The sequence below is a fragment of the Mobula hypostoma genome, chromosome 9 (genome assembly GCF_963921235.1).
Source record: "Mobula hypostoma chromosome 9, sMobHyp1.1, whole genome shotgun sequence".
NCBI lineage: Eukaryota > Metazoa > Chordata > Chondrichthyes > Myliobatiformes > Myliobatidae > Mobula > Mobula hypostoma.
In genome coordinates, this window is record NC_086105.1 from 101,641,690 (window position 1) to 101,664,222 (window position 22,533).

Here is a 22,533-nt window from a genome sequence, read left to right on the forward strand (position 1 = left end):
TCAGTAATCGCCTCAACTTTATAGTTGTTGTGGCCATTGAGACAACAGCTTTTAAATAAAGGCAGCATTGAAAACTAACCCATAGGTAATACTGTATAACAAAAACAGAATTTGATCTTGGTTTCTGCTTCTGGTTTTCATGCACAACAGCTGAAGCCTGGGCTGGGATTGCACACTTCCAAAGGATACTGTTGTTTTTTGTTCCTTAACATAAGCGACAGGCTAATTCAAATTTATCTTGTAACATTTTGGCAAACATTGGAGTAATTGGTTTGTACACTTTATTCAACTTCCTGTTATCTCATCCAGTGGGAAGCAGACTTCTCAAAATTTGTTTTAAAGAATTCCTTAAGTATTCTTTTGCTCATTATTTCAAGGGTCTTGTTAACTCAGTTTGGACAATTTTAGCCAGAGTTCCAGTTTTCTAAATTATCTTTGATCTATTTTGTGAATGGGAATTAGCAGCAATATCTTACTTGCAGCAGCACAGAAGGGGGCCATTCACTCCATTGAGATTATGCCCAATCCCAACAGAGTAATCCCACCACTACCATCCTAATATTCTCTGTAATCTTCCACAGACTGTACAGTTTATTAATGGGATTTCAGTACCTTTAACCATCAGAAATTGAGGGACTGAAATTGTTCAGCTAACTGTGTTCCACACAACTGGGTTCAAAAAAACACCCACTTGCCTTCAACTGTCCAGTTCTTGCACCTACTTGCACATCCCTAATCACTGCAACTCTGACAACTTTGCACTAAGATGGAATTTGTGGTTTTTGGTGCTAATTTTTGATATAATTTTGTATAATATACATTTAATTCATGTTTTGCTTGTGACTATTCTGTCTCCAATGTGCTAGGATGTTGCTGCAAGTAAGTTTTTCACTTCACTTGTACATACATAAACTTGTGTATGTAACAGTAAACTCAGATTTGACTTTGACTTTGAATTACTGATAAAATTTAATATTATAAACCAGTATCATACAGTAACTGAAATATATACACTTTGAAATTTATCGGGGTGCCACGGTAGCCTAGGGGTTAGCTCAGGGTATTGGAGTTTGGAGCTCAGTTCCGGTGTCCTCTGTAAGAAGTTTGTACGTCCTGCCTGTGAGCATGTGGGTTTTCTTCAGGTGCTCGGCAATCCTCCACAGTCCAAAGGCGTACCGGTTGGTAAGTTAATTGGTCATTGTAAATTATCCTGTTTTAAATAGGACGATCACTGTGCAGTGCAGCTCATAGGGCAGAAAAGTCTGTTTCACACTGTACTTCTGGAAAAATAAATAAATAAAATAGCCTGTTAATACATTAGTTGCAGTGTTCTTACCTCCAGACCCCGTTGTACTCTCTCTATGCTCATGACTGTGTGGCAAAGCACAGCTCAAATGTATTCTATAAATTTGCTGATGATACAACCAATGTTGGCAGAACCACAGATGGTGACGAGAGGGCACACAGGAGTGAGATAGATCAGCTGATTGAGTGGTGTTGCACTCAGTGTCAGTCAGACCAAAGAACAGATTATGAATTTCCGAAAGGGTAAGATGAGGAAACACACTTGAGTCCATAAAGAGAGGCCAGAAGTGGAGAGAGTGAGCAGTTTCAAGTTCCTGGTTGTCAAGATCTCTGAGGATCTGGCCTGGATCCAATATATCAATGCAGCTACAAAGAAGGTACGATAGCAGCTATACAGTATTTCATTAGGAGTTTGAATAGATTTGGTATGTCACCTAAAACACTCCCAAATTTCTAGATTTCTAACCGAGCGCATTCTAACTGGCTGCAATCACAGTCTAGTATGGGAGGGGCTACTGCACAGGATCGAAGTAAGCTGCAGAGAGTTGTAAACTTAGTCAGCTCCATCATGGGCACTAGCCTCCATAGTATCCAGGAAGCAGGCGCACACTCAACGATGCAGGAACAGCTTCTTCCCCTCTGCCATCCAATTTCTGAATGGGCATTGAACCAATGAACACTACCTCATTACATTTTTATTTCTATTTTTTGCACTGTTAGTTTTTTTCTCTATTATTATGTATTGTAGTGTATTGCTGCCATAGGGTGAACAGATTTCATGACATATGCTGGTGATATTGAACCTGATTCTCATTCAGATTCTGAGTAATTTGTACCTTTTCTCTGTGCCCAGAGCTATGAATCTCCTGAACAGCCATCAGAGTTTATTCCTTTGTCAGATATATTATCTCAAAATGCTTTCACACCATGGTCCAGCACCAACAATACATAGGTGGGCCCAGAAATTAGTTCTTTTTGTTTTCATTTGCTGACAAGAAAGGTAAGAGCAGGCAGTGATGGATAGCATAGCTGTAAAGGATTAGTGTCAGAGGCCACAGGACTCTCCATACTCATGGGCTTTTGTTTAAGCCCATCAAGGTAAAGGACTAGGGATAATTGGATGCCTTTGATGTATTGACATATCTTCCACATACACTCAAAGGAAAAAAAATCCATCTCAAGTATGAATATCAGGGTATTTTTAAAACTTCTTCATTCATGTATTGTTCAATTGCATGGAAGAGCAATGACACCATATAGTCTGTTCAAGCCTTGATCATAGCTACGTAGTCTTTGGATGACAATATGTTGATCTCCAGAACTAGAATGACAAATGTCATGAAACCATCGAATCATACGCACCAACCATCAAACACCAATTTACACAAATTTCATTGTATTCCTTCTACATTCCCATTAACTTCCAGTCAGATTCTGCCCCTCACCTACTAACTGTGGCCAAATAATCTGCACATCTTTAGGGTGTTGGAGAAAACTGACGTGGTTGCAGGGCGGACAACACTAGAGATCAGGTATGAGCTTGGGACATTGGTGCTTTGAGGCATCGGGTTCCACTGTGCTGCCAAAATTGTTCCACGCTTCCTTTCTTTTACTCCTTGCACTAAGCAGGCCATGCACCATTATTCAAACAGAGGGATGATCATAAAAGGGAATGTGGAAGTGGAACCCCGCTCAAAGAGTTATTAACTGCAGCAATCCCTCCCAGATTTTGCTCACAAAATGCCTCCTGGCAGAACAGGGCGAGCTGTTTTGAACATGGGCAGGGATGTCAATGTTCTTTGTTCTCCCCAATTCCAGGAAGAATAACGTTACCAGATTCCTCTAAGTCAAGGGTTCCCAACCTGGTTTCCACAGACCCCTTGCTTCATGGTATTGGTCCATGCAACTAAAAAGGGTGAGAACCCCTGCCCTAGGATGAAGGAGAGCAGACTGGTGAAAAGCATACCACATTTGTAAACCCCTTAGTGCAATCATTCACCCAGTGTGATCTGTCATCTTCACGATTCAACAGAAGGGGGTTCCAATCAGAAAATGCAATGATGTCTTAAGACTCTTCCAGCATATATTGGAGTGTGACTCTTCTATGTCTGAACTCCAATTATCATCTTCACTCTAAATCCTTTAAAAATCAATTAATATTAGATTTAAAATGAATAATTGAGGCACCTTTTAGTTTTGTGTGAGAGCTTTATAAACATTGTATGAAGGTACACTACCTCACTTCTCTCTAGCATGGTTTGGCTGTCGTTTCAATCGTGTACTCTTTGCAAAGCCTCAATTGAGATGAAAGCTTTTGCCTATCAGTCCTATAATTCCTTTTCAAAATCTGAAACCTCTTAATCAAATTGCACCATCTTATACACTACAAAGAATAGAACTTAGTTTATACTAACTCCTCATAGTTTAATACATTAAAGTGTTGGTAAACTTGTAATGAATTTTGTTGCATATCTTCAATATTAGCTATTGTTGGTGTATATTGTACTCTAATATAGCATAACTAGAGATGTGTTTAACTATAGCAAAACTTCCTTACATCTATGAGCCTTTGAATTATGAAAGATTAATGTTCTATTAGCCTTTTTTATTTTTTGTTTGTGCTCTTTCAAGGTCACCCGTCATGTCTCCTTTGCATACCTCTGGATGGTAGGAAATTCATACCATCTATGATGAAATGGCTTCATGTGTTACGACTACTCACCCACTGTTTCAAAATTGGCAATAATACTCCCGCATGAAATCATTGTTTACCACTTCCTCTACAGAAAGTTTTTTCTCTGGGGTGGCTTTGCAGGGCTGCATTGCCAAGACATCTGCCGCAATGTTTAAATTGATGCTTCGTGCTTAACTGCGTAGTTGCACAGGTGTTGTATTAAGACCATTTCTGCAACTTCAATGGCATCATCATAGGATTTGCAGACCTTAGAATCAATGGCAAAAGTCTGTGGTCAGTATCTAATATTGTCAGTCTTCACCGCAGGAACTGGGGAAAACCTGTCACTGCAAATACAGTTGCTAATACAGTATCTCCTTCTTGACTTGAGATTTTCTTTATTTTTGGGCAGCGCGCAGGATTTATGATGAAAGTAATCTTGACTCTACCTTCGCCAGAAGTACTGAAGTTAGAAGTGAGCTCTACGCTCTCTTCTAAGGACACTTAGGGATGGCAAGAAGTGCCAGTCTTGCTAACGGCCCTTACGTCCTGAAAACAGTTGACTCACTGAATGAGGCTGCATGGTATCTTAGCAGTTAGTGTAACACTATTACAGCACCAGCAACACGCGTTCAATTCTGCCGTCGCCTGTAACATTTTCCCTGTGACCATGTGGGTTGCCTCCAGGTGCTCTGGTTTTCTCCCAAATTCCATATAAATATGGGTTATTAGGTTAATTGGTCACATGGGTGTAATTGAGCAACACAGGCTCATCGGTCCTGAGTGACCTGTTAAGCAAGAGAAAATCTGCAGATTTCAACCCAAAACATCGACTGCACTTTTTTCCATTGATGCTGTCTGGCCTGCTGAGTTCCTCCAGCATTGTGTGTGTGTTGCTGTTAATACGCTGTATCTCTAAATAAATTAAAAAGTATAGGAGTACTTCACCCAAGTGCGATATGTAATTTACTGGAGTGACCAAATTTTTGCATGGGAAGGCCATTGATCAAAATTTGGGTGATCAATTTGATTATAATGCTCTTTGAGTTCTGTACCTGGGTTTATGAGAGGCCTCAAGAAGTACAGGGTCCTTCTAAGTAGCAGCTGGTCTGGGGTTTTAAAGCCTGGCACAAGATAAAGGTGCTGCGGCTACTTACAGAAAGCTTGAAAAGAAATGCTAGATGAGCCTAGTTTTGTCACACATCAAGCAAGGACAGGTAATTGCTGCATGCAAGGCTCGAGTGAACAACGTGGCAGTAGTCCAGCAGGGTCCCAGTGAAAGGAAACAAATACAGCAGTATTTGCGCAATATTGAGATGGAAGAGCTTTCTGAGAAATGCACTTTGAATGTCATACATGCTGTAGTGTCGGCAGTGATAATAAAAATAACAGCAATTTTAATTTTAAAGTAAAGATCCATAATAAAGATATTAATAATGAATACTAACATATCCATAGATTGTTCCTTTGTGTTAATCAAGAGTTTAGTTCTGTGCTATTGATGCAAAACACTTGAAAATCAAGACCTTTAAAATCTGACTGGTCATGCTATGAGAGTTTTAGGAGAAGCAGAACTCGGGGAGAAGGCAAGCTTGCTATGATAGCGGCTAATTACATTAACATACTGACTTTGATAGGAAATACTCTAATTGGCTGAAAGAATTGAGAATCAAAAAAAAGAAACATTTAGAGTAAATACCTCAAATTCAGACTCGAGCAAGTTGTTACCAACATGAACAGATTCACATATGGGCATTACAGATTAGAGATTAGCTTTAGTTGTCACGTGTCCGGTGAGCATTAAAACGCAGAGTGAAATGGGTCGCTTGTGTCAATGACAGACACAGTATGAAAATGTGCTCAGGGCAGTCCGCAAGCTTTGCTATGCCGCCATTGGCAACAAGAGCATGCCTATAACTTACTGAGCCTAACCTGTATGTCTTTGGAATGCAGGAGGAAGGCAGAGTAGGTAGAGGAAACCCACACGGTCATGGCAAGAATGTACCAAACCCTTACAGATGGCAGTCAGAATTGAACCCTAACTGCTCTGCTGCTTGCAGCCCTGACATAAGAGACATTAAGTCCTTGTGTTTATCAAACCAGACAGCTGACTATCCATTATAAAGCCTAATCTATGCACTCCGCATTGAAAAAGCAGGTATAAAAGGTGTAACAACTTGAGTGGACGAGAGTGACACAAAGTGAATGGGTGATACTCCCAAGGCAGTGGGAACAAACCCAGCTCTGCAGAGATTATGATACAGATCAGTTCATGATGTGAAATCATGACTGCTCATATCCAGAGATTTTGATGTAGATTCGACAGGGGTGAGAAACTTTTACGAAGCTAAACCTCTCATACTTACAGCCCACTTAATTTAGGTGATGAGAGCAGCACTTCTTGACAATTAAAGGCCACAAGGGTTGCCAACGAAGTCTTGAATAAAATTGGCACCAAAAATATTCTCAGAATAAGTTGCAGTGACAGAATCAGCAATCCTTGTGCAGCCAAGATGATTATCTAATTACCTCAGCAGCACAGGCAGAGAATCTTCTAATACTCAAGGAAGCCTTTAGAAAATTGCATCAAGGTAATGGCAAGCTTAATCAAAGCAAATGTGCCTTCATCCAGAAGGAGTTAATTTATTTAAGCCTGTGAGCTGATGAAAGTTGACGATAGTCATTAAAAAGAAACTGAAACCATATCAAAGACAGGGAATCAAAATGTATTAGTGGGCTCAGGTCATTTTTGGATAGCATATGATCATTAGAAATAGGAACATGAATCAGCTATTTAGTCCTCATTTCTGTTCCATATTCATCAATGTTATGACAGATCTTCCACTTTAATGCCATTTTTTTGCATTTTCCCCCTACCTCTTTATGCCCTTAATGTGTGGAAATTAATCAGCTCTGATTTGAAGGAATTTGGATTGAGATTTCACAGGTCTCTGAGTTAGAGAATTCTGCATGAGAAATTCCTTCTCAACTCAGTTTAAGTGACCTACGTAATATTCTGAGCTTCTGGCCCTTGCTTTTGAATCTCTTAGCAATGGAAAACACCTTCCCAGCTCCCTGTCTGTCAAATTCTGTACGAATGTTGTAAATCTCAGAATCTGAATCAGATTTATTATCAAACAACAACAACAGGAATTCTGCAGATGCTGGAAGTTCAAGCAACACACATCAAAGTTGCTGGTGAACGCAGCAGGCCAGGCAGCATCTCTAGGAAGAGGTGCAGTCGACGTTTCAGGCCGAGACGAAGTCCTGACGAAGGGTCTCGGCCTGAAACGTCGACTGCACCTCTTCCTAGAGATGCTGCCTGGCCTGCTGCGTTCACCAGCAACTTTGATGTGTGTTGCAGATTTATTATCACTGATTTACATGGCATGAAATTTGAAGCGACACGCACACAAAACACTGCAGGAACTCAGCAGGTCAGGCAGCATCTGTGGAAACGAAAAAAAAGTCTACGTTTCAGGCGGAGACCCTTCTTCAGGACGGAGAGAAGAGAAGATTTATACTTCTTCAGGGTAGGCATCCCCCAGAGAGACTTCGCAGTGGAGTAGTAAATCATAAACACGAGGAAGTCTGTAGATGCTGGAAATTCTGGAGGAACTCAGTAGGTCAGGCAGAGTCACTGACAACGTGGTATTTGTTGTTTTGTAGCAGCAGTACGGGACAATAATGTCAAGTTACTATAAATCACAAAACCAAATAAATGATGCAAAAAAGGAAGGAATGACGATGTAGTGTTCATGGGTTCATGGACTGTACAGAAATCTGATGCGGAGGAGGAAGAAGCTGTTCCTGCGTCACTGAGTGTGGGTCCTCAGCCTCCTGCACTCCTTTCCCGATGGTAGTAATGAGAAGAGTGCATATTCCAAATGATGAGGATACATAGCGCTGGGTGTCACCTTCTTGAAGTACCACTTCTTGAAGATGTCCTTGTTGGTGGGAAGGGAATCTCATCCAAGACTATAGAGCTAGTCTATTCAATCTCTAAAAACCTGCCAATCCTGCAACCAGTTTGAACCTTTGCTGAACTCCTTGTATGGCAAGCACACTATATTTTAGGTAAGGAGACCAGAACTAGGCACAGTACTCAGCAACACTCTATATAATTGCATTCTTACACCTATAATCATATCCTATCATTATTAAGGCCAACATGATCATTTGTTGTACTTGCATGTTGGTTATCAGGGACTTGTACGCACAAGGACACCGACGTTGCTTTGAACATCAACATTACCCAATATTTTTTATTTAAAAAATAATTTGCCTTTCTGTTTTGTGCACACAAGTGGAAATCTTCACAGTCCCTCGACAATATATTCTTTCATTCATTCAAATGTCTTTCTCCCCTAGAAGCCTCTTTGCATCCTCCACCCTGCTGACATTCCCACTCGGTTTGGTATGGTGAGCTCTGCACTGGAATAAGAATCTGTGAAAATCTTTTGATGTATTTACCTCAAGAGTGAATTGTTTTTAGGACATTACAGCAGCAAATCTGCATTAAAACAGACTTGCAGTGGTTCCAGCAATCCAGTGCTATAGGGAGGGAGTTCCAGCACTCAGAGACAACTACACTGAATGGTTGACAGTGCTTTTCCAGGTTAATAATGCGCATGACTCATATTCACCGGTACTGTCATGAGATATGGGGTTGCTGCTTTTGTCCTAGATGGAAGGAAGTCTCGGGTTTGGAAAGTGCAGTTGAGGAAGCTCTGTCAAGTTGCTCTCAGTGTATTTTGTTGATGTGCTCACAGCGGCCATGGTGAGTTGGAGACTGCTTCAACCTGGATGATGATGAACTTTCAAAATATTATATCTTATAGGTGATGGGATGGGGTGAATCACTCACTGCCAGATACCCAGGTTAAGCTCCACTCCTGTATCAATAGTATTTATGTGGTTGCTCTAATTAAATGGATGATCAGCACCAGTAATCCCATTGAACACCAACTGCAGGAAGTAAGACTCTTCCTTGTTGGGATAATTCCTTGTTTGGAGTCCTGATGTGGGGTTTCGACCCAAAATGTAGACAATTCCTTTCCTCCCTCAAATACTGCTGGACTGATTGGGTTTCTCCAGCAGATTGCCTGTTGCTCAAAGTTTGTGAGCCTACAGTCACTGATGTCTCACTTGAGATAGTCACTAACTAGCACTTGTTTAACCTGAATACTTCTGTCACTTGCCTGCCCTACCTGAATATTCTCTAGGTGTTGCTTCTTCTCAGCACTGCTGCCTCATTTTCTGACCTATTGTGCCACATGATAACTTTCCTCTCATCTGCTGCTTCCACTGGATGGTATCCTGAGACTGGGTGCCCAGGTAAAACCATTGAACATTCAAGACTCCACGTGAAATGGCTGAAGCAGGTGAACCCCATGAGCTATGAGTGCTCTGGCTCAAATACAAAATGTTTCATCCTGCCAGCAATGGGCCAGGCTGATTGACTCCAAGGTCAGAGTTTGTCAAGGTATCAGACATGCTGTCATCCACCTCTCCCTCAGGTTGTTGGGCTGTCTCTCCACTCCTCCATCTAGGAATTGAGAGCAGAGTTGATCTGACGTCCTGTGTATCTCTCATGGCCTGAAAACCAGGGGAAATGGAGCAGTTACCCATCGTAGTGAAGTTGTCACAGATGCTTCCAGAAATTCTAAGGACATGTCCTTGCACGAACCAAGTCCTCACCACACTAACCCACAGTGTTCATTCGAGCTGACTGGTTGTTGACAGCAATGTTGTAATGGCTCAGTTAAGAACTCCAGATGTGGCGGAGTTGTACTTTTCCATTCTCAGTGACAGTTACTATACAGGGTCATAGGAATCTAAACTTTGAAGAATATTGCCTTTTCTCTTTGGATGTTTTTGATGTCAAAAAGCCCAGATAGGAGCTGTTTCCCAGCCCGTGTCCTGGGTCGCACCCATCCGCATTTGACCTCACTCTGCTCCCAGCAGTCCTAGGTGTCCCTGAGATAATGGGTACTGTATAATTTCCAGTCAGGGTCATCTTGTACAGACACTTCTGTACCTAACATCATTTTATGTACATGCAATCAATCTATGTATAAAGGCTATCTTATGTGTTAATATTTATTGTGCTTTTAAAATATTATGTTCTTTATCTTATTTGTTTTTTTGTGCTGCTTTGGATTCAGTGTAAGAATTATTTCATTCTCCTTTACACTGGAGATGATATTTAATAATCTTGATTACTTGAAACCTCTGCTAAAGATGCCCTCCTGCATGAACAGGATATTGACGTAGGATTTCCTTTTGTCTGGACATTCAATTTCCCTTCTATGATGCACAACAACTTCTTTGGAAAGAAGGGAATATGTTATCCATTATCTGAGTGAGATGTTTTGCTAATGTTTATTCTGTTTGTAAAAAGAAGAGGTTGAGGCAAGTAGAAGTTATGTGTGATTACTTAACAGAAAGAGACAAGGTGCAGGTTGTTGCTGGAGACTGAAAGAGAAAGGTTGGGTTTGGAGAGGTGGCTTATGAACTGTATTTGGCAGAGGAGACTGTAGTACAGGAACCCAACACCAGCAAAACTCATAGAGATTTCTAAACCTTGCAGCATTGGAGCTCCTTGAACTAATCTCCTTTCTCACCTGTTAACCACGTGCCTGGAGGCTTAACATCACTCTGTACAATCTGGAAGACAAGAAATAAAAGAGGACAGTTATCACTTCAGGCCTATTCCATTACTGATTCACACTCTGATTCCACTTGGCTACCTTACTCCTACCTTTTGTACACCAGCCCAGGAAAAATACATCAATTGAGGATTAAAGTTATTATATGGGCCAATATCTGTTGTTTTCTATGAAGTCCCACAACATCGCTCCAGCCACGTCAGATTAACCACTAAAAGACTCCCAGGAGGAAATACTTTGATTAATCTGCATTATCATTTATTTTCTAAAAGACTAAATCCTTCATTCAAGTTATTATTAATTCAAGTCACCCAGAGATACAGAGCAAGAATAATTGATCTTTATGTGGCTGTCATCATCCCGTTTTTGTTGTACTTCCATCTGTTCCTAAATTGTTTCACCCGAAGGTGAACCAGGCATTTTATCCCTTCCTCTCCCCGTACTTCTGTATCTTGCTTGCAGTTTTGAAAGTTTGTTGTAACCCTGTTTCTCCTGCCAAGATACTCCATGACCTGCTGAGTCAGCGTTTTATATTTCCCGTACCAGTATCAATACTATTTTGCATCTGTGCCCCTGATATCTTCTTTACTGGCTGTAACATTTTACCATTTAAATAGTACTGGGACTTATGCTTCTTTAATCCAAGATTAATATCCTTTAATTGAGACCAAGCTGCCACAATTTTGCCTATTAACTTAATCTGTCAAGGCTTCTTTTTAACTTAATACATTGAATATCCTGGGGAAATTTGGATAAAGGGTTCTCCATTGTATTAGTACATCATATTAAATAGAGTGAACTTTTGAAGACCTAATACAAATCCTTGTAGTATGCATCTAGTTAAGGATGTAAGAGTAACCAACTGTTTCCTGCCTGTATAACGTTACGTTGAATTTCATTGTTTAAAAAGGAGGAAATTATTAAATCCAGCAACATTTGACAATCTAGTAGGCTGCAAATTCAGGGCAAGTGTCATGTAGAGCAATATATATGTCAGTGGTCACAAATAAAATGGAATAAACACAAGAGATTCTGCAGATGCTGGAAGTCCAGAGTAATACACACAAAATGCTGGAGGAACTCAGCAGGTCAGGCAGCATCTGTGGAAATGAATTAACAGTTGATATTTCAAGCCGAGAGCTTTTTTCAGGACTGGAAAGAAAGGCAGAATGAAAAGCTGAGGGGAAGGAGGACTAGCTTCAAAGTGATATGTGAAGCCGGGTGGGTGAGAAAGGTAAAGGGTTGGTATCTGGTAGGAGAGGAGAGTGGAACATGGGATAAAGGGGTGAAGGAGGGAAACCAAGGGAAGGTGACAGGATAGTGAGGAGAAGAGGTAGGACACCAAAGTGGTAAATAGATGAAAAGGGAAGGGGGAGGGAAAAAATTACCAGAAGGAGATATCAATGTTCATGCCATCTGGTTGGAGGCTACCTAGATGTGAGGTGTTACTGCTCCACTTTGGCTGTGGCCTCATCATGGCAAAAGAGGAGGCCATAGATCGATATCTCATTATATGAGTGGGGATTGGAATTAAAATGGTTGGCCACCAGGAAAATCTACTTGAGGCAGATGGGACAGAGGAGCCTGGCCAAACTGTCCCCAACTTACGTTGGGTCTCATTAATGTAGAGGAGGCCACATTGGTGGCACCAGACACAATAGACAACCCCAACAGATTTGCAGGTGAAGTGACACCTTATCTGGAAGAACAGTTTGGGGCCCTGGTTGGAGATAAGGGAGGAAATAAATTGGCAGATGGAGGATTTCTGTCACTTGCAGGGATATGTGCCAGGAGGGAGACTAGTTGGTAGGGGCAAATGGACAAGGGAATCACAGAGGGAGTGATCCTTGCAGAAAGCAGAGAGTGAGGGGAAGAGGTAAAGATGTGTTTGGTGGCAAGATCCTGTTGAAGGTGGCAAAAGTTGTGGAGGATGATGTGTTGGATCAGAAATGTCTTCCTTCTTCAAAGCCTTCATTTCTGCCGCATCTGCTCCCAGGATGAGATCTTCCTTTTCAGGATGTTAGAGATGTCCTCCTTCTTCAAAGAACAGGGTTTTCCTTCCTCCACTATTGATGTTGCTCTCATATGCGTCTCCTCAATTTCTCGGTCATCAGAACTCACCCCAAAATAAAATAAGCAATTGCTCATCTGAAACCTTAATCCCTAGATTTTGGTATTTCCTTGTAGAACATAGCATTATATTACATTATAGTTCAACCAATGGAACTAATGCTACATTCTTCTTGCTATGCTTTATTAATCGATGTCATTTCATTTTAATGTCTGTAGTAACTGATATGAATGCATTTATTATCCTTTATTCATAGATAACATAAACTGGCCTCAGTGCATTAAAGGTGAGGTGGGTAGAGTTTAGGTAAACAGAATTACAGAGGGATATTTCATATCTTTTAATTAATGTCATGTTGCAATGGCTGGTATGATCACTGATCAAAAACTTGTATATTTCAGGAAATGATTCTGTTGATTGTAACCTACCAACATGTATGTGTGTGTGTGTGTGTGTGTGTGTGTGTGTGAGAAAGAGAGAGTCCAGGACAGAGAGAATAAGGGAAAACAGGAGGAAGGAAATTGGGTTGAAAAAATATTGGCTTTGAGTACTCCATTTCAGCTCAACATTTAGGGAACACAAAGTAGGATAAAGGTAGTTAAGGGCATAATTAGTATTTAAAATCGATATGCCTGATCTGTGGGACTTCTAGAAGCAGATCCAAAGCAGAATCAATGCAACTAACTGACTGCTGCAAGTGCTGAACACGTGCTTGAGGTACCCTCAGTCTTACTAAAGGGCATGAGGCCTCTTCCCTCATCTCTGATGATGGCCAGGAGGCATGTGAGAATAACAAATTCCAATTCCACTCCGAGTCGTCAGCAAGGTGATGGAGGTTGTCACGGACAGTGCTTTAAGGTGGCATTCACTAATTATTTGCTTGCCAATGGCCAGTTTTGGGATTTGCAAAGACCACTTGGCTCAGATCTCCGCATTGCCATAGTGTACACATGGACCAAAGAGCTGAATTCCAGTGGTGAGATAAGAGTGACTGTTCTTGACAAGAAAGGCAGCAGTTAAGCAAATATGGCATCAAACGGCAGAATAAACCTGAAGTCAAGGAGCATGAAATGGAAAAGACTGAGCTGAAAAGTTTTTTGCTTGGAGTGACAGATTGCCTAAATGAAGATGGTTGTGGTTGTTGGAAGGCAATCATTCCAGCTGCAGGACACCATTGCTCATGGCAGTGTTCCAGTTCCACCCATTTCAGCTGCTTCATCAATGATCTTCCTTTCATTATATGATTCCACAATGTTTCATTTTGTTTGTAGCTCCTTAGCAGTCCATGTCTCCCTCTGACAAAACCTGGACAAGATTCAGTGATAAGGAACATTGGTGTCACTTAAGTGCTAGGTTATGACCAAGAAGGCATCTAGTCACCTACTCTTGATATTCAATGACACTGGCATCATCAAGTCCCAACTGTCAACTTTGACTGAAGGCTCGATTGACCCAATTACATGTGTCCCCTGCTTTTCGAACATTTGCTTTACGAAACCACAGTGTTATGAAAGACCTACATTAGTACCTGCTTTCGCTTTCAGAAGGTGTTTTCACTGTTACGAGAAAAGGCAGCACGCGGGGAAAAGCAGCGCGCACCCCAAGCAGCCGCTCTCCCCCGGATTCGGAACGGCATTCTAGCTGGCATTGCTTAAACGCGTGTCTGTGAGCAGCCATTAGCAAGCTGAGTTCTAAGGTATCGGAAAAGCCTGAAAGAGCTCGTAAGGGTGTTACACTTAGCGTAAAACTAGACATAATTAAGCATTTCGATTGTGGTGAACGAAGTAAGGACAAAGTGAGTTTGGCTTGTGGAAGCTGACAAAGATGATGTTGAAGAGGTTTTGGCATCCCATGACCAAGAACTGATAGATGAAGAGCTGATGCAATTGGAAGAGGAAAGGATAACAATTGAAACCGAATTCAGTAGCAAAAGTGAAGTTGTCCAGGAACTGAATGTGAGGCGACTGCGTGAGATTAGGGCTGCAATGATAAAGTACAACTTTAATTTTGAAAGGGTACATCGGTTTAGGGGATATTTGCAAGATGGTTTGAGTGCTTACATAGGACTGTATGATCTAAAAATACACGAGGCTCAGCAGTCAAGCAAGCCTTCCAGATCAGCCACAGCAGACAACGAACCTCGACCTTCGACATTGAGGCAGGCAGTCATAGGAGAAGATGAGCTGCCTGCTCTAATGGAAACAGACAACGAGATGACACCCCAGTGTCCCACCACCTCAACCCCCAGGCCGAGGACAGATACCGATTCGTGGAGAACGCAGCGGTAGCTGGGAGGCACACAGCACATCTTTAAGAAAAAACATGCCAATTAATTAGGTGCCGCCTGGCGATTGCCCATTGCATCGTCTCTGATCTGGGCTGACAATTACGTGCTGGGCGGCACCTAATTAATTAGCCTGTTTGTTCCGGCTTTTTTCTTAAAGATGTGCTGTGTGCCTCCCGGCTACCGCTGTACCCCTGCATGCTTCATGAATTGGTATCGGTTCGCTGCCTGGAGGGTGGGGGCCACGGCACCACCCAAACTCCGACGACTCAGTCTAACACACCATCATCAGAATCCTCTGCGCTGTCTTCCCGATTCCCGTAAGTGATACTACACTGTACATACATTATTTCTACTTTATATAGGCTGTGTATTTTTATGTGTTATTTGATATGATTTGACAGCTTCATAGCTTAAAGGTTACTGGAGAGAATGTTTCTGCCGAGAGCGTTTGCGTGAGGTTTTCACTATGGAGAACAGTGCCGGCAATGATTGTGGAGAAGTATTTCTACTTTATTTAGGCTGTGTATTTATCATATCATTCCAGCTTTTACTATATGTTACTGTTATTTTAGGTTTTATGTGTTATTTGGCATGATTTGGTAGGTTATTTTTGGGTCTGGGAATGCTCATAAAATTTTCCCATATAAATAAATGGTAATTGTTTCTTCACTTTACGACATTCTGGCTTACGAACTGTTTCATAGGAACGTTCTACCTTCGGATGGTGGGGGAAACCTGTACATAAATACTGTAACTACAAGAACAGCTCAGGGACTGGATATCTTCCTTCAATTCCTTCATAGAATTTTTTGAGGATGTAACTAGTAGAGTGGATGGGGAGAACCAGTGGATGTGGTATATTTGGATTTTCAAAAGGCTTTTGACAAGGTCCCACACAGGAGATTAGAGTGCAAGTTGTTTACAATATATATTAATGACTTGGATGAGGGAATTAAATGCAGCATCTCCAAGTTTGCGGATGACACGAAGCTGGGTGGCAGTGTTAGCAGTGAGGAGGATGCTAAGAGGATGCAGGGTGACTTGGATAGGTTGGGTGAGTGGGCAAATTCATGGCAGATGCAATTTAATGTGGATAAATGTGAAGTTATCCACTTTGGTGGCAAAAATAGGAAAACAGATTATTATCTGAATGGTGACCGATTAGGAAAAGGGGAGGTGCAACGAGACCTGGGTGTCATTATACACCAGTCATTGAAAGTGGGCATGCAGGTACAGCAGGCGGTGAAAAAGGCGAATGGTATGCTGGCATTTATAGCGAGAGGATTCGAGTACAGGAGCAGGGAGGTACTACTGCAGTTGTACAAGGCCTTGGTGAGACCACACCTGGAGTATTCTGTCCCCTAATCTGAGGAAAGACATCTTTGCCATAGAGGGAGTACAAAGAAGGTTCACCAGATTGATTCCTGGGATGGCAGGACTTTCATATGAAGAAAGACTGGATGAATTGGGCTTGTACTCGTTGGAATTTAGAAGATTGAGGGGGGATCTGATTGAAACGTATAAGATCCTAAAGGGATTGGACAGGCTAGATGCTGGAAGATTGTTCCCGATGTTGGGGAAGTCCAGAACGAGGGGTCACAGTTTGGGGATAGAGGGGAAGCCTTTTAGGACCGAGATTAGGAAAAACTTCTTCACACAGAGAGTGGTGAATCTGTGGAATTCTCTGCCACAGGAAACTGTTGAGGCCAGTTCATTGGCTATATTTAAGAGGGAGTTAGATATGGCCCTTGTGGCTACGGGGGTCAGGGGGTATGGAGGGAAGGCTGGGGTGGGGTTCTGAGTTGGATGATCAGCCATGATCATAATAAATGGCGGTGCAGGCTCGAAGGGCCGAATGGCCTACTCCTGCACCTATCTTCTATGTTTCTATGTTTCACTGCCTGATACTCCAAAGCCTTTCACCAACACCAATCAAAATCATGATCATGAAGGAAAGTATCAGCCAAAAACATTGACTATCTATTCATTTCCATAGGTACTGCCTGACCCGCTGAGTTCCTCCAGAATTTTATGTGTGTTGCTGTGGATTTCCAGCACATCTACAGACTTTCTTGTGTTCATGATTGAATTCTGTCCACCTGCCTGCTCTAACAATACTCAGTGTGTTGATATTATCCAGAACAAAGTAGCCTACTCCATTCACCATCCTAAACATGTATTTCCTCCACCATAAATATACCATAGTTGCACTATGTTCCTTCCACAAAAAGCTCTGCTGGTAAGCCAAGCAGACAGCTCCCAAACTCATGTGCTTTACCATCAGGAAGGATAAGGACAACAAATCCATGGGAGCACCACCATCTTCATTGATATTCCTAGTCATTTTGCATTCATCCTTGGAAATACGTGACTGTTCTTCAATGGCACCTGGTCCCTTAATTCCTCCATCCTGATCAAAAAGGCGCAACAGTGCCTTTATTTCCTGCGGAGCATCAGGAAAGCTCACCTCTGTCCCAGGATACTGACAGACTTTTACCACTGTACCATTGAGAGTATACTCACCAACTGCATCTCAGTGTGGTATGGCAATTGTTCTGTAACGGACCGCAAAGCACTCCAGAGTGTGGTGAAGACTGCCCAGCGGATTATTGGCACCCAATTGCCCACCATTGAGAACATCTACCATAAACACTGCCTGGACAGGGTGAAAAGCATTATCAAGGATGCATCTCACCCTAACCATGGACTTTTTACTCTCCTCCCATCCGTTAGGCGCTACAGGAGCCTCCGCTCCCGCACCAACAGGCACAGGAAGAGCTTCTGCCCTGAGGCTGTGACCCTGCTGAACCTCACATCACAGCGCTAAGCAGTATTGCACCCATATTGCACTGTCTCAGTACTTTTATATTTGTGTGCTGTAGCACTTACTTTTTATTCGCAGTTATTTTGTAAACAAGACTAGTCTTTGCATCTCTGGTCAGATGCTAACTGCATTTCATTGGCTTTGTATCTATACTCGGCACTATGACAATAAAGTTGAATCTAATCTAATCTATAGCATGAAACTCCCTACCCAAAGACGGTGTAGGAGTATCTTCATAAGAAGTGTTATAATGGTCCAAGAAGTCCACTGCTATATTTTCATGAAAAATTAGGAATGGGCAATTCATACTGGTGGTACAGCAATGCCCATATCCCTCCCCCCCAAAAAGATAAACAAATACAAAAAAATGGCTAGAATTGGTGGGTTCTTTGTAACTTAATGATCTTGTTGGGACCTGACTGCCATTTTAACTCAGCTCTGCATAGGAACCCTTCTTAGATTTCCTCCAATGGAATGTAGCTAAGAAATATCAACTTTAGAAGATGCTGAAAAAAATGATGTTTTCAGCTTAATCTTAAGGAAGCTGATGCCAGTATTGTCCATAACAGGAAGGAAATAGTGTTTTAGTGATATAAGATGAAACAGACCCTTTGATCCACCAAGTCTGTACACGCCATCACCCACCCACTTGTACTAACTTATCAATGCATTTTTTAGATTCTCAACTCATAGTTGAGGGGAGAGAAGAGAGGAGTGCATCAGTCTTATCAGGAGCAATGGCCAGAGAGAAATTAAAGCATTTCCACTTCTGGCAGACAGAATACCATATATAGCTCTGAGGCACATACATATAGCTAGAGTGCCTAAGACTTTTACACAGTACTGTAGTAATTTTATGTATTGCATTCGATTGCTGCAGCCAAAAAAAAACTAATTTCATGTCATATGTGAGTGATGATATGAACTTGATTTGGATATGGGACTGTTGTGAACTGAGAGTGGGAAGGGGGCAGGGAGAGGGGGAATCATGGTCGGGAAAAGGGAAAGGGAGGGGGGAGACACCAAAAAGAAATTCTGCAATGATCAATAAACCAATTGTTTGGAATCAAATGACCCTTGCCTGGTGTCTCAGGGCTGGGTATGTCTGCATCTGTGCCACCCCCCTGACCCAGCATGCCTTGTTGTCTGCTACTTGTTCCACACCCCTCCCGTGGTGCTCCACTATTGCCATTCCCAAAATCCTTTGCTCCCACTAAGATTTACAAACTTGCTCTCCACTCCACATTGACAAATATTGCACTGTGCAAAGGTCTAAGGCACCCTAGCTATATATACGTGCCTAATATTTTTGCACAGTACTGTATGTCTTGTTTATTAAGCTTTAACCTAGCCAGTCTATAAAATTATATAAAAGGCTATAAATATAATTCCCCAGTCCAATAGTTTTGATCAGGCTAATGTTATTACTTTTATTCTGTGAGAAAACTGTGGGAGACCTTTCATCATTAGTGGCTTCATGAAGACTTCATATCATCACCTTCCCAAAGAAAGGAATTAAATGACAGTTTTATCACTGAATCAAAGATCCAATTCAAAAGCCTGGAAATCCTAGCAGGAATGTAACTGGCTGGTGGAGCAGCATTCTTGTCTGCCTCTGTACTGTAATTGTCTGGGATTTCTCTGCATGTGTCAGTTTCCTTCCACATCCCAAAGACATGTAGATGGGCAGATTTGTCGGCCATTTTATATTGCCTCTAGTGTGGAGGTGAATGAAAGTATCTGTGGGAAGAATAGATTACAGAGGAAATTAGTATGGCTTTGTGAATCAACATGCACTCTATGGGGTGAAATGGTTTCCCACTCTGTTGTAGAGGACAATGGAATCTACATATTTCTTTAGAGTTAAATTCGGAGATTTTTAGGAGAACTTTTTTTTAATGTTGACTCATTCACTCATCCAGCTTTCTTTCAGCCCCTTTATCTTGGTTCCTGTAACATATTCTGCATTTAGTTATTTTGCATTCTGAAGTTTTATCCTGAGAAAAGATTGGATGGTAGGCTTTTGCTTGTCTATTTGCACAGCTCCCACTGTTCCTATAGAGGTCACTGCATTGCACTGTTTCAGAGATTTGGGGGTAGCAAGCTGTCACTCAACATCCCATAAAGATTCGACTGGTTGCTGCATGTAAAATGAAGAGGGAACACCTTAAAATGTTGCCTTCTTGTCAAAACTGAGTTAAATTACAGTCCCAGCTGTGTTGGTGACATTTGTTTTCCCCAGAACTTTGGTAAATTAGGGAATGGTCTAATTGAGATACATATAAGGTAATTTGTTAAGTCAGGCAAAGAAATAAATCACTTGGTCTGCAGGTGACTTGAGAACAAAGGAGACAAAGGATGATTTTATAAATTGTTGGTGATACAAGGCTGTACTTCCACAGACAAATGGTTCTGCACATTACAATCTCTCTTTTGCAAATGATTCCGCAAGGCAGATGAAAGTGTGAATAACAATTTTTTGTTAGACAAAGCTCTCCCAAAAATGGAACCAACCTGCAAATAGAGACAAGGTACAGATCATCCGTGACTTAGTTGGATGGTGGAAAAAGCCAAAGAGGCTTTATGGCCAGTTTCTGTTTTATGTTCTTAATCCCTTGATCCCATTGCTATCCATTTTTTTAAATGGAGCTGAGTATAGGACACACTCAGGAAACATTGAAAACATTCAGTAGGTCAGGCAACATCTGTGCCAAGATCAAATGTCCTTCAACGAATTAGGTGAGGAGGTTCAATGTAGGATGTTCAACTTGAAATCTTAACTATTTGTGTATCTTTCCGCAGATGCTGCCTGACCTGCTAAGTGTTTCTGGCATCTTCCGTTTATATTTGAGATTTCAAACATAAGCATTTTTTTTCGTTTTCGATTACAGCATGTACAAGATTTCACTTTTTTATTATAAGCTAAGCTTTAATACATTCCACCATATTCCAGTTTCCTTAACCCGTTTCCTTAACATCTTTACTAAATAATCCTCGCAAAAGTTGACAATAATATTTCTTAAAACACCCTACCCTAGATGTGACGATAGATTATTTATATGTGCAGGTTTACTATCTGATGCTCTTTTTGTTTGGTGTAACATTGTTCTGTATAGTGATTTGCAATCGCTTTGCCACAATGCCTCGTCCATGATTTTTTTCCTTCTGCAGGACAGATACAGTACCAGTACCCCTTGACCGTGATGGCACAGGGCTCATAATTTTAATGTAATTAAGCATATCATGAAAAGCTGCAATTCTGATGAGCTGAGCATTGATGTGTAGAGTCTTAAGCAAGAACGATGACAAAGGTTGAACTCTCTGCGAAATTTATCTGCAGCAAACAGCACAGTTCATTAATGCTGAAATTAATTTCCCAGTAAAATGCAACTGTGAATATGACTCATGCTGCAGAGTTAAACCGTCTTTCCCTTTTACTTGCTAATTTAAAATCTAGCTATTTTGCCTTTTTGAAAACAATACCCTTTTCAGATTTGATTGAGTTTCTGATCAAATGTGGCCCCTAGTATATTCATAGTGGAGAAAAGTCATTGCCTCACATACAAAATGCTGGAGAAACTCAGCAGGTCAGGCAGCATCTATGGAAATAAATAAACAGCCGACATTTCAGGCCGAGAACCTTCTTGAGGACATTGCCTGACATTTTTGTGGCATAAGTGCTATCTACTGCTTGTCAGCCCTTGCCTGAAAGCTGTCTCTAGGTGTTACCCCATACAGGTATAATCTGCTTCTTTTACTGAAGAGTTGTGAGTGAAAATGATCATTGTGAACATACTGCCCTCTAAATTTTTGATATAAGGTAGATTGTTGAAGCAGCTGAAGATGATTGGCCCTAGAACAATGCTCTGATGAACTCATGGAGCAACGTCCTGGGTTTGGGCTGATTGACACCCAACAACTGCAACCATATTCCTCTGAGCGAAGTGAGCTATAGCTGCAACTATTTAAGTATACTCCCATTGATATCTATTGATTTTAGTTTTACCAAAGTTCCATGATGGCATACTTGGTGAAACACTGCCTTGATGCCATGGACAAGCAATCTCACTCTCATTTTAATCCAGGAGTCCGTAAAACCAAGAGGTGCTGGCGAAATTCAAGATGAATGTTAGGGAGATGAATGGGTTCATGGTCAACATCACCTTCTGTAACTTTGCTGATGATTTAGGCTAGACTCCTTGGGCAGCAATTATCTGGACTGAATCTCTTCTACTTCAAGTGAACAGAACTACCTGGGCATTTTTCACATTGTCAGGCAGTTGTCAGTCCTGTCCTCAAGATGATGTACTTTTAGAGCGCAGGCCTTCAGCACTTAAGGCAAGTTATTGCCAGGTCCATGGCCTTAGCTGTATCCATTGCTTTCAACCTTTTCTCCATATGAGCAAAGAGTAAATCGAACGGACTGAAGACCAGCTTCTTTGCTGGAAGTGATCTCAGAAGGGAACTCAGATAGATCATTCATTCAATACTCTGGTTGAACATGGTTACAAATACCTCAGCCTTGTCTTTATACTCACATGGCCGGCGCACTCATATTTGAGAATGGAAAGTTTTAGAAGTCGCCTCTTCCTGTCAGCTGTTGAATTGTCCACTAAGATTCACGACTTGAAAATAAAATACAAATAAATAGCAAGTGCTGGCAACATTTCACATGTCAAGTAGCGCCTGTGGAAGGGGAAG

General features: G+C 41.5%; 1 protein-coding gene and 1 long non-coding RNA gene across 2 annotated transcripts in view; one reads left to right on the forward strand and one right to left on the reverse strand.

Annotated features, from left to right (window-relative positions):
• The window catches only part of gsg1l (gsg1-like), a 258,730-nt gene that overhangs the window by 210,067 nt on the left and 26,130 nt on the right, over positions 1 to 22,533 (forward strand). The window lies entirely within an intron of this gene.
• Positions 992 to 22,533, reverse strand: part of LOC134351314 (uncharacterized) — a 109,646-nt gene continuing 88,104 nt past the window's right edge. Inside the window, exons 2-3 of the long non-coding RNA XR_010019124.1 lie at positions 10,606 to 10,648; positions 992 to 1,280 (exon numbers count right to left, since the gene is read on the reverse strand). This is a non-coding gene — a long non-coding RNA (uncharacterized LOC134351314). The remainder of the gene's footprint in view (positions 1,281 to 10,605; positions 10,649 to 22,533) is intronic.